Genomic DNA, 12,595 nt, shown 5'->3' on the forward strand with positions numbered 1-12,595 from the left:
GTTTGTTTTTTATCCCACTTAAAGACCATGGTCTTTAATTGGGATTTCTATTTTTCAGGATTCCTAACTGAAATTAATGTCCTTAGGGAGTCCTTAATCGTCATTCTCCCTATTAAATATAACCGGTACAGTTATATATTTTAATTTTTTTTAAAAAATTATTTTTGAATATTTTTACACCTGATATTACTTGTAATAGGTGTAGATATTCTTTTTAAACTTATTTTGCTGTAAGCCCTTCTGTTTCCTTTTTCCTTGTTTCTTAGGTGCCGCGTCTCCCACTCTGCCACTCTTGCTCTCCTTTCTGTTTCGGCGTATTGTCATCTTCTCCATCCACCACTCCTCGCCCTCCGTCGTATCCTGCTATGATATAAAATCTCAAGTGTAGTTCTCGTCCTCACTTCTCAATTCCGTTTCTGCACAAGTTGAGCTTTAGTCTTCACACCATTCTTGCTCCACTACTGAGGTGCATCCTTTGCCAGTTCTTCCCTTGTATTTTCTTTTAGTGGTGATTATATGAGGTTGCTCTGTTACAGATCTATTTAATTTTAAAATTGCTAAATCTTACACACTATTTTGGGGGTTAACTATGTATTTTCTTGTTTCTTTTCTGGCACGATTTTAGCGATTATCTAAGCCCCTTGTTGGACTTGATTCTTATAGGGTTTGTTTTATTGGGGTTCTGATGCAGTTTAACCCAAGCTTTGAACTCGCTCTTAAGTAAGGAAGTTTCTTTATCGGGGTTATCTAGAATGCTTCGCAAAGCGACCCTTGCATCGGAGCCAGTCTCATTAGGCTTGATTGCTATGGTTGCTCTGTTGAAGTATGTGCTTATTATGCCTTTATCATATCTGCTGGATGTTCTTTCCTTTACTGTTCATATCAATCCATGAATCTTATCTTAGTTTCAAATTCTTGGCTTTGAAGGAATGAAATTTTGGATTTTAAAGTGATAGAAGGCATGCGAGTTGAAGCAAGTGTTAATTATCATGAAGTTCTTATGAAGTTTTGGGGAGTAGGTATGGAAAGAAGATAAACAAAGTTTATATACATATGCTAGAATTATCAGAATAACTTAATCTTCAAAGGTAAAATCAAAATATCATGACCTTCGAACCAATTATCATTTGGCTTGATTTGAGTTGATTATGATCTATGGGCCATATATCTGGATTATGTGTTATAGCATTTGGCCAAGCAAGCATATTTTTGTGGTGTCATAGTGAAAGAGTATATCATTGAGGTGGATGTTTTTGTGTGTTATCTTGTAGACCAAAAAAGTAGAAAAGCTTTATATAAGATAAATTTGGTAGCCACCAGCACTGAGGTGAGTGTTTTTAAAAAATAAAAAATAAAAATATTTACTGTATGATATGAAATAAAAAAGTTATAGCTTTTAGTTTTGTTTAATAATTTCATCGCATGTTTGAATGACCCCCAACAAGTTTCCCCTTTATTTTTGCTCCTTTTCGTTGAAGGTTATGATGACAAAGAATATGTCTACATTTATTTATATGTTGGCAAGATTTGAATATAATTTTCATATGTGTGTCTCTCCTTGTTATAAATTCATCACACCATTTCTCTCATTTGTATTGGTAGCTAAAACCACTCTAGTCACTTGAACAGTTTCTATCTGTAATAGCTACCAAAATTGTTTTATTTATCCATCTTGTGGCTAGTTGCAATTGAAGAGTCATTAAGGTAAACAGTTTGACTGCAGAAGCTACACTAAAATGGCTACTATGCTTAGATTTGGCTTTCTTGTGGATGTGACCCTAAAATATTTTATTATTTTGAATTGTTCCCTGCTGCAATGCAGAAATACAGACTTGGCAAGCAATCAAGCAAAGATATGGTTGAGGGATGCAAAGACGGTATAGTTTTTATGCCCTTTTCTTTTCCAATTATTGCTGTATTTGTCTTTTCTAACATAAAATAATGGTTCTTCCTCTCTTTTGTATTTTCTTGGATAAAAGGTTGATTTGGGACCTTTATTTTGTGTTTCTACTATAATCTAATTGCTTTAACACTTAGTCTAATTGATAGACATTAATGAGGAACTGTCTCTAAGCTAAACTTTTAGGTTAGTGTTTACTTCAAATGACTTCTCATTTAAAATTTGTGAAAGGAATATCAACTTTATATCTTTTAGAAAGCCCTGGTGCTGACAGCTCTTTCCCAAAGTTGCCAACTACTGATGCGAATGAGTAAGATAGAATTCCTTCCTTTCTTTTCATTTTTTGTTTGCTGGACAAATGTGTGATTTGTTTTAAAAGTAGCGAGATGATAATAACACATAGGGCTTGAGATTTTTAGTTGGTGTTTGGAGCTACACTATGATGATGATGATGATGATGATGATGATGATGATGATGATGATGATGATGATGATGATTTTTAATTCTAAATTTGCAATATTTTTTCTGATTCATTTCAGAAGGCTATTGATGAATTTGTCATATCTCATCTTTTACTTAGACATATATATCTATTATATGCCAACATATTTATCTGCACTATGATGATAATATTTATCTAGATGATGAGGAGGAGGAATGATCTGTCAAAACTCTAAATATCCCAACTGTTATTTTAGGCTCCAGAGTTCTCTTCATTGTCTAACGCATCCCTTGTTGATTGAGGACATAGCAATGTCATGGAAAAGATATGTCAAAGAAGCAATCTTTGATTATGCACGGAAGCTTGGTGGTGAAACCTTTAGATCGAAATATGGAGGGTAGGAACATGTTGAAGGAACTTAACATGAACATGCTCATTAGTCACCAACATGAACTTATTAATCTTTCATACAGTGATGATAAAAGAAGTTGTTGTAAGTTAATTAAGCATAAGGCAGTAAATGGAATGTGCTTCTTTCTGTGTTCCTTTTATCTTACTTAAAAGCTCATGTTGGTTCGGTGTAGAGGATGTTAGTACATGGAAACCATTTGTAATGATTGATAATCTTTCTAGCTATATTAATATTTTTGTGTTTAAATTTATGTTCTTGCTATGTTGTTTAAATATATATGTACTTTTTAGATGATTGGTAATTTAAATATATTCTTTAAATGATCTTTTTTTTTGGATAAAAAGTGATTTAAATCACCTCCTATCCAAAAAAATACCCTTATTTCTTTAAAAAAGATATGGCATATCTATACTAATTGTGATTACAACCGGTGTAGATATCCACATATCTAAATTAGTTGTGATGTTATAATTGGTGTAGATATTGTGCATCTACACCGGTTTTGGTGACAATCCGTGTAGATTTGATGCACATATCTACACTGGTTGTATAATCAATGTAGAAATTAACAGGCTTTCTACACCAGTCTTATCTACATAGGTTATAAAACTGGTTTAGATAGCCAATTTTAACTGATGTAGATATCTCTTTCTTTACTAATTTTAAAACTGCTTTAATTAATTGATTTGAAAAGAGTTACAGCTACTTTAACTTTGTTAAAAGAAATTACAGCTGCTTTAATAGTATTAAAAAAAATTAAAGTGGTTTTAACTTCCACTACTCCCAATTGTTGCACTCCAACGTCCACAAAAAGAAAACAAAATTATTGCAACACGACAGATATAGTACTTGCGTTGGGAAGTTTCAAGGATCCTACTATTATATCTTGTGTTTGAATGAGATGATGACTCGCAACTCTCAATAATCCTACAGTAAATATAATACTCCCTCCCTATTCTATAAATATTTTTGAAAGTGATTTGGTATCTTAAAATATAGGAGGTTTTGAAAAAAATAAGGTTTAATTGAAATAATTATCCTAATATTACCCCTCATTATTTCACTCCATTTCTTTTATTATTAATGAAGGATATCTTTAAAAGTTTATTGAAAAATTAAGATTGTATGCTATATCTGATGAATTTCATTGGTTATTTGTCTATATTCTCAGTTATTTCTTTTAATTGTTTTGTTAATTGATTCATGATATTCAATCTATACAAGTAACAAATTCCTTTCTTTTAGTTTTGTTATCATCAAAATATTTGGTTCAACATTTATGTGCATTAGTTAATTTATCCTATATGTGTAATTTTGAGCTATTGGCTGTATTTAATTTTTCTAAAGTTTTCTCATAATATTTTTTTGGGATTTTTCTTTCTTAAATACAGTTGATCATATCTTCTCCTGAGTCTATCAAGACTACCGAATTTCTTGAATATTCTTTATGTATTACTAAGTTATACTTGACATCTCATGAGGCCTCACAATCTCCCTGATATAGATCATTGCTAGTATTTCTAATGAATCATTAAATAAAATTGTTAGGAAGAGTGTTGATTTTGTCAGGAGATCCACAATCACTCAAATTGAATTATGTCCTAATTGTGTTATTAGTAACCCAAATATATAGTTCACTGAAACACTGTTCCATTTTTATTTTGGAATTTTCAATGATTGTAAAGTTCACACTATTCCATTTGACCTTTTGGCAAATCAGACATTAAGATACAAATTCTATCACGTCTCTTTTCATGCCTGATCACTAGTGGCAATTCATATTCTAATACATCTTTATAGTTTCATGATGGATTGTGTATTTACAGCAATGAACCTAGCTTAAGATCACTTTCTTTATATCATCAACTCCTCTACCAACAGTTTGTGGTTATATCAATCATGGGAAGAATATAGCCACGTTTTTCCAAAAAAAAAAAAAAAAAGCTCAAATCCATGGTTTTTGAAGAAACCGTGGCTATCGTTCCAATTTGACAAGATGTCAGACTCCGGCAAGGTTAAGCCACGTTTTTTAAGAAAACGTGGCTCGCTACTAGCTTATATTTTTTTAAAAAAATTTCAGCAACTTTTTTTGGTAATTTAAATATTTCAAAAAAAATTTCAGTAATTTAAATGTTACAAATTTTATATTATATTTTTATTTTTTGTAATAGTTTAAAACATATCTCACGCAATTTAATTTTAAAAATATTTTTCATAATTAAATTTTATTTATTGTATTGTCAGATTATTAATACAATTGATTTAGATTATCAGAACAAATGACTTAGTATTCATTTTAATGATTTATCCATTACTGCAGAAGTATATATTTCTGTTTCTACTTAATTTGTAAATTTATGGTTTGAAATATTTTTAGTTAATATTTTATATATCATATTAATATCAAATCTTTGCCACCTGTGAAACAAAAGTAAAAATATAGTTAGAAAATTTAGATTAAAAGAAGAAACTATAAACTAGAAAAAAAGAATAACGACTGACCTGAAATTATGATAATCGGTGAAGTTTCTGGAAAAAGAAAAAAGATTAAATTAATATTTAATAAAAACATGAGAACACACAAATAAAATAAGAAACGAGATAAAGAAGAAAAAGAATGAAATTAGAAACAACTTACAAAATTTTTTAGAGATGCAATAGAAGAAATGACGTCGGAGAAGAAATCAAAAAACAAGCAAACAAATAAAGGCAGATACCATGCGCCTATATAGCCACGTTTATAGCCACGTTTAACGTGGCTGCTGCCACATATTTTAACAATAAAAAAACCCATTTATTAATTTTTCAAAATAATTAAATTTAGTTGTTTTACTTTTTACTTTATAAAAAATGAAATATTACTATTTTAATAATTAAATTAAATTGTTTTAATTTTTACTGTATAAAAAAATTAAATACTTTTATTAATGAATGTGAATAATTAAATTTTCCTAATAACAAAATCATTACATAATTAACTATATTTTATTATGAAAATTAATTTTTAAATAAAATTCAAGTGATTAAAATTTATAGTATTAATTTTAACCCATTAATTAATCTGTAAAAAATTAAATTTTTTGTCATAATAATTAAATCAAGTTATTTTAATTTTTACTATATAACAACAAAAATGAAATATTTCTATTAATGATTGCGAATAACTAAATTGTTCTAATAACAAAATCATTATATAATTAACTATATTTTGTTATATGCAAATTCACTGTTGAATAAAATTCAAGTGAATAAAATTTATAGTATTAATTTTAACCAAAAAATCATTATATAATGATAAAAAATATATTATATCTCTAATAACTATTTTTTATTTGTTAAATAAAATTTAAGTTTAAGTTAATGAAAGTTATATTATTAATTTTAATACAAATAACTTATATATTATTGATAAGCTATCACACTCATAAAGAAAATATTACTAACTGAAAAACAACTTGATATGAAATTCTTCATCAAAGTTTTAACAAAGTTAAACATAAAGGAAACAAAAAAAGAAAAATCATTAGTCCATTACAAATAATAATTCCTAGTGGAAAATTCATCTATGAAAAGAGCTTGGAGAATTGTTCAAATTTATATGTATTCTGCTGTCTAGACTAAGATTGGAGAATAAATCTAGCAAATCAAAACAAATCTGTAGAGTTTGAAAATATAAGATGAAAAAAATACAAATAAAACAAGTTGATTGTATTTAATGAATTAAAGTATCGCATTTGCCATTTCACTTCCATCGACTTTATTATTGTTTCTTTCATTTCTTTTTACATGGCCAGAAATTGTTCTTCCCTTTCTCTTTCCCTTTCTCTTTCTAGAGCCATCCTTTCTCTTTCTAGAGCCAACCTTTCTCTCTCCATAGACAACAACTCCGCTTCCCTCTTGTAAATTAGTTCTCTCTCATGCAACTCTTCTTGCAATCTCTTGTTTTGCTTCTCTACTTGTGACACCCTTTCCTTTACTTGATCAATTTCATTTTGTACAAAAGGGCTTGATCTGCCTCGACTTGAATGAGAACATTTGAATACCCGTGTCGGTGTTAGATCTAATCCCAATCCCTTCACATGTCCATAGTGATTTTAGCCTAAAGCTCGCACTAAAATATCATTACTAACACTAGAATCTAATGAATGCTGACTTTCATATTTTTTAAGTTATTTCTATTTAAAAAAAGAGAAATTAGAAAGAATTTGACTTGTTAATTTAATTTTTAGTTAATCTTTGAGCAAATAATTATTATCTTATTATAGCTGCTGTTCATTACAAGAATTGCCATCTTTATTTAAATGAGTTACTTTGTAGAGCTCCACAAAGTTCACTTGTCGCCGTCTTCTTCTTCGTATCAAAAAAAAAAATCTTTGTTATTGAATAAAAAATATATAAAAATATTTAATGTGATAAATTAAAAATTAAAAAAAATACCATATAACCCCTTCTCCTTGCAAAATTGAGAGTTCCACTCGTATGGTGAATCTTCAAGTGACCCCTACTTTCAATTTCTTATGTGAAATTCTATAAAAATAATTATTATTAATAAATGAATTTTATTTTAAGAAAAAATTATTTAAAAATAAAATCTTACTTCTGTGTTAGGATTTGCATGGTAATCAACAAATGCTGCCCAATGTTCTTTAGATACACCATCTAGCACATCATTCTTCAATTCTTTTATGGATTTGGTACCATCTTGATTATTTTTGTACAAATCATATTTATATTCTTTGCACTTTTCCCCCATTGCTTTCAGAATAAACTTTTTGTGGCCCAAATCATCAATAAGAAAATGAGCCTGCATAATATATATATTAATAACACAAATAATAGTTACAATTAATGATAATTATGAAAAGAAACATCATTTTTCTACTAATTTCCTTGACAATATTTTCATAAACATGGTCCTTCATTGTGTCAAGAATCTTGTACCAATCAGTATATCTTAATAGAAAATTATTATAATTAAGTGCAAGAATTCCTAAAAAACTTGTCAAGAACCTGCTAGCATCTCTAATTGGTTGATTAAGTGTATTCCATTGCATGTGTGAATTCTTTCACTATTTTGAAGCAAAAATACATCTTTTTCTTTTAAGCATTGAATGGAAATGTTTTCCACTTTCATTTGAAAAAAAGATTATCAGGAAAAAAAGCAAGGAAATGTATATGAAAAAGGTAAAATATTAGATTTAAATACCCATAACGGTCACTCGAAATCCACTTTTTCTAAAACCTTGACCATGTTGTCTTTGCATAGGTTCTTGTTATTTGGACTCTTCTTGTTGCATAGATGCCTTCTCTTGCTATATGGGTGTCCCTTCTTGGCTTTGATTTAGGTAACCATTAGAGTATCCAACATTACTCTATCATCGATAGGTGACACTAGGTCAAAAGGCATATCACCATACATGGGTTGACCCCTAGCAAAAATACCAGATGATTAGCTAACATCATGAGCTGGCATAGGATGGTAGTTGGGATCAAACATATTGTTGTGCATATTAACACATGTTCTCCATCTGTTCATCTTCTTCTTCCCTACAAAGAAAATTGACTTAAAATTTATTAAAAAAATAAAAGTATGCAAACAAATAAATTTATACATTTTAAAATATACCTAGATAAATTCATATGAGCTTCACTATAAGGAAATAACTCTTCCAAGTTTTGGGGATGGAAAGGCTCAAAATCATGGCAATCATTTTCATCATCTCCCATGTCATATATATCTCTTAGTTTCAAGTGTACAACCATATTTTAGTTTTTATTTCGCTCATCTTCAACATAATAAACTTGTTGAGCCTCTGATTCTAAAATATATGGCTCATCATCCTCATGATCTCTCGTCTGTATTAATCGAGAAAAAATCTATTAGCATGATTCCTAATTCATCAGTAATGATCCCATGATGGTTGGAAGTATAAGCCCACTTGTATTTGAATAATATTACTATAAATCTTCCTTGATAATTGAGTTCAATTATATCAACTAACTTTCAATAATAAGCCACACCACTAATGTAACATCCTGATTTTGTAATTCTGAAACTAATTGCTAATTGTGGGTAAATTAATAATTAGTGAATGATTAGGATTTTGGATGACAATTTGGTATTTTTACTCTTTGGAATGTTGGATGAGAAAATATGAGTGAAAGGATCACGTTTCAAAGTTAAGTGGGTGTGTGTGGTGAGTAGTTTCCTCATTATGCCACGCGTCGTGGCTAGTGTTACCAGCGTGTGGTGCACAACACTGAAATTGAGTGATAAGGATGTGGTTAGCTCGTGGAAATTAAAAGGGAAGAGGGAAAAAAATGCAAAAGGAGAGGAGAGGTGGAGTTTTCTCTACTAGGGCAATGATTTATGGAAGCTTGAGAGATATTTTTGACTAATATAGCTTACTGAGTAAGTTTTGTATAGCCCTTAGCTTCAATTCTAGAATAATTTCTCTTAGTATGAATTATAGAGAATTTGAATCGAGAAATTTTAAGGGGTTTATTTCTTAACCTTTGATAATAAAAAGGTTCTTAAGAATCAAATTAAAGTTTTGCAACTAGTTTAGAGTTAAACGATAAAGCTTTAAAGTTGTATGCTCAAGTTGACCTTGAACTAAAAGGACATGCGAGTGGAAAGTAGGAAGAAAGTATGTTAGGATTGATGGAAGTGATAGAAAGAGGTAATTGAATTGTAAGGAACTTAAATTACTCAAGTGAAAGGAAATGAATACTTAAATGTGGTTTTATGTAATAATTAGTTCTTGTGGTCAATTTGATTAATTGACTAATTGTGCTAATTATGTGTATATTGTCATGTTACGGATGTAACTTAAGAGAGAAAGCATGTGAGGACATCAATTGTTGTGAGAATCCACAGGTAACCTTTTTTTGTAATAGAAGGATTGAGATAACTGAATAACTTCCTCTATGTAATTATCTATTATAACTATTTGTAAGTATTATAGCTATTGCATGAAATTGCTTTGAACTGTACATGTTTTGGGAAGAACAAATGTTTGTGCATGAAAAGGATTTTAAGGAAATGGATTTCAAAGAAATGGTTTTGTGGAAATATATGACTTTATAGCTATATATATGAATTTAGTATATAAACTACTTGTTTATATGAGAGCATGATCATAGGGGGTGAGAGTTTACCTATGGGAGAAGTAATGAGAAGTCTGTATGGCATCATTCTCTTTAGCGCCCAACAAGGCACGATCACTAGTACAAAAATAATTTTTTACAGCGGTTAAAAATAACTTTTTACAGTGATTAAAGAGGTGATGTTGTTTCAGGGGGTGTAGAAAGTCCATCTTTTTACATTGGTTATAAATCCGATGTAAAAATTAAATTTTTTACATCAATTATAAAGCCGATGTTGAAAATTATATACAAGAAAATAAAAAAAATTTACTTTAACTTTTAACACCGGTTGGGCTCCTAACCGGTGTAAAAAGTACACTTTTTACACCGGTTATTACCATAACCGATGTAAAAAAATATTATATTCTACAATGGTTATGGTAATAACCGATGTAAAAAGTATTTTATTTTTTTTATAATATATTCATTTTATCAATTTTACCCATTTCTGTGCATAAAAATTGCCAAATCAGACAGCTTAATTAATTTACAATTGTTTATCAAGTATTTATCAACTATACAAAGCTATTTAACTATTAAAAAAACTAATAATTGTCAAAATTTCCATTCCTATACATAAAAATTGCCAAATCAAACAATTCAATTCATTTACAATTGTTTATCAAGTATTTATCAACTATACAAAACTATTTAACTATTATAAAAACTAATAATTGTCTAAATTGTGTCAACTATCAAAATTAAAACATGTCTAAAAGTAACAAAAAACCTCATAAGTTCTCCACAAAATAGGTTGCCCAACGTATGCGAATGTCTTCAATTTTAGCTTCAGAAAATGCATCCGAATTGTCAAACATCTAAAATTTGATTCATAAAATAGGCATATTAATCAATATGAAATAACATAATAAAATAAAATTTTTAAAAATATATTTATCTCTTTTGTAAATTTGGTCATGCCTAATGTGATAATATTGAGTATGTGTCTCATGACATATAGACCACACAAGTTCGTCCTCACTGGTTGTCTATGACTCTGTATAAGAACAAATCATAAAAAATTAGTAAGAAATCTTAATAATTGAACATATTAATAAAATATAGCATCACCTTTGGCTCAATCCATGTGGGATCCTTGAGCTCATGTCCATGCTTTTGTAAGACTATATTTTGATATGTTCTCATTGCCTTATGATCAAAGATTACCAAGTTAGTAAAAATATTCAAAAAAACTTAAATTAAATAGTTTAGTAAAAGTATTCTTACAAGTCTATCGTCTTCTTCATTTCTTTCCCAAGTTTATAATGGAAGGAGCATAAAAAGACAACAGTGTTGCTCTTCATTGAAAGAATAAATAACTGTCAATGATCATTGCTAAATATGATATAAGTTAAAGTAAATCCATATTGAAAAACTATTAATTATAAATTGATCCTTACGAGTGCACATATGGAGCCATAAAAACATCCTTTTTGACTTCACATATTCTCTGTTGGAGGTACGCGGCCCTTAACTCTGGAGTATTACTTTTCTCTATCATGTAATGAGAGCAAAGGAATCCAAACTTATCACCTTTACCCGATGTAATGTACAAATGATGAAGATACCTACAACAATACAATTATATTAGTTTAATAAACTTGATGATTAAGTTTACTTACAACAATGCAATTATATTAAAGAAAAATATACTTACTTCATAAATAGTTTAATGTGTGGTGTGGTAAGTTGATTATTCGACAGAAGTCGAACCAAATCTTCCCGTTCAATTGTCACTATCATGTCTTTCTTACCCACAAGCTCCGGATCAATTTCTAAACTCTTGAATTCGAATGATAAATCATATGCCATTAAGATCATTCATTGATGCGGAGTCAACGAGGGTTGTGGAAGCTTTAGGAGATTCGGCGAGGAAAGCTTCTACATAATAAAAAGACAAGAAATAGTTAATAAAAAACATATATTAGGAAGTTGCTACATAATAAAAATTCATGAAATTTTGTACCACAGTTTGAACCAGATTCACAAGTCTCTTGGGCCATAGGATAAAATTGCCAACAGCTTCAACCACAGTCTTCACCTCATCAGTAGGGAATGGAACCAAAGCATCTGGCACTTTTGGATCTGCAACCACCACTCTTACTTGATCATCTTGAATTTGCTTGCGATAGATGGTTGACCTTAAGCTGTAGATGCTACCAAGAGCAACCAAGCATTTATCAAGATCTTTTAGAAATATCTCACATAGTTCACCAATATTGTCACCAGAAGGACCCTCTGACACACGCTCAAGAATGTTACTCCCTTTTGTACTATAAAATGCAGGAGACGTATGAACTGGTTCAGCAGTTGTCTCCTGTCGTGAGCTCATCATGCTCATCATCTCCTCCTTCATTTGCTCTTTCATTTGTAGAAGCTGAGCTGCAAATGAAGCTTCAAACTCATCCTTAGTCTGCTGCCTCACAGTGGATATCAATGTATCAAGCTTTTCTCTAGTCACTACACCTCTTGAATTAGGATGTGCAGGTGCTCCAAAGTAGTCCTTAATGCCCACACCATATCCAACGCCCCTCACACGACCCAGATGCTCTGGCTTGCCTGTAGCAACTGTTAAGATATCATTTCTGCCCTCTGGAATGAAGCTTCCTTGGGCTCGTTGCTCTTTAAGAGCATCCTATAATATAAAAATAACAATATTAATTAATAATATATACAATTGTATAGAAATTT

The 12,595-nt window shown here is 29.9% G+C and overlaps 1 long non-coding RNA gene across 2 annotated transcripts; it reads left to right on the forward strand.

Moving 5' to 3' along the window:
- The first annotated feature begins 242 nt into the window (after positions 1 to 242).
- On the forward strand, positions 243 to 3,001 carry LOC129288565 (uncharacterized). 2 transcript variants are annotated; one of them, XR_008588035.1, is made up of 5 exons: positions 243 to 466; positions 664 to 823; positions 928 to 1,019; positions 1,823 to 1,877; positions 2,600 to 3,001. It is a non-coding gene; the product is annotated as an uncharacterized LOC129288565 (long non-coding RNA). The 2 variants fall into 2 exon arrangements; XR_008588034.1 differs by having other exon boundaries at positions 692 to 823.
- Positions 3,002 to 12,595: the final 9,594 nt, after the last annotated feature.

The sequence above is a fragment of the Prosopis cineraria genome, unplaced genomic scaffold (assembly GCF_029017545.1).
Source record: "Prosopis cineraria cultivar Desert tree isolate PC_DT_omini unplaced genomic scaffold, ASM2901754v1 PC12, whole genome shotgun sequence".
In the NCBI taxonomy this organism is placed as follows: Eukaryota; Viridiplantae; Streptophyta; class Magnoliopsida; order Fabales; family Fabaceae; genus Prosopis; species Prosopis cineraria.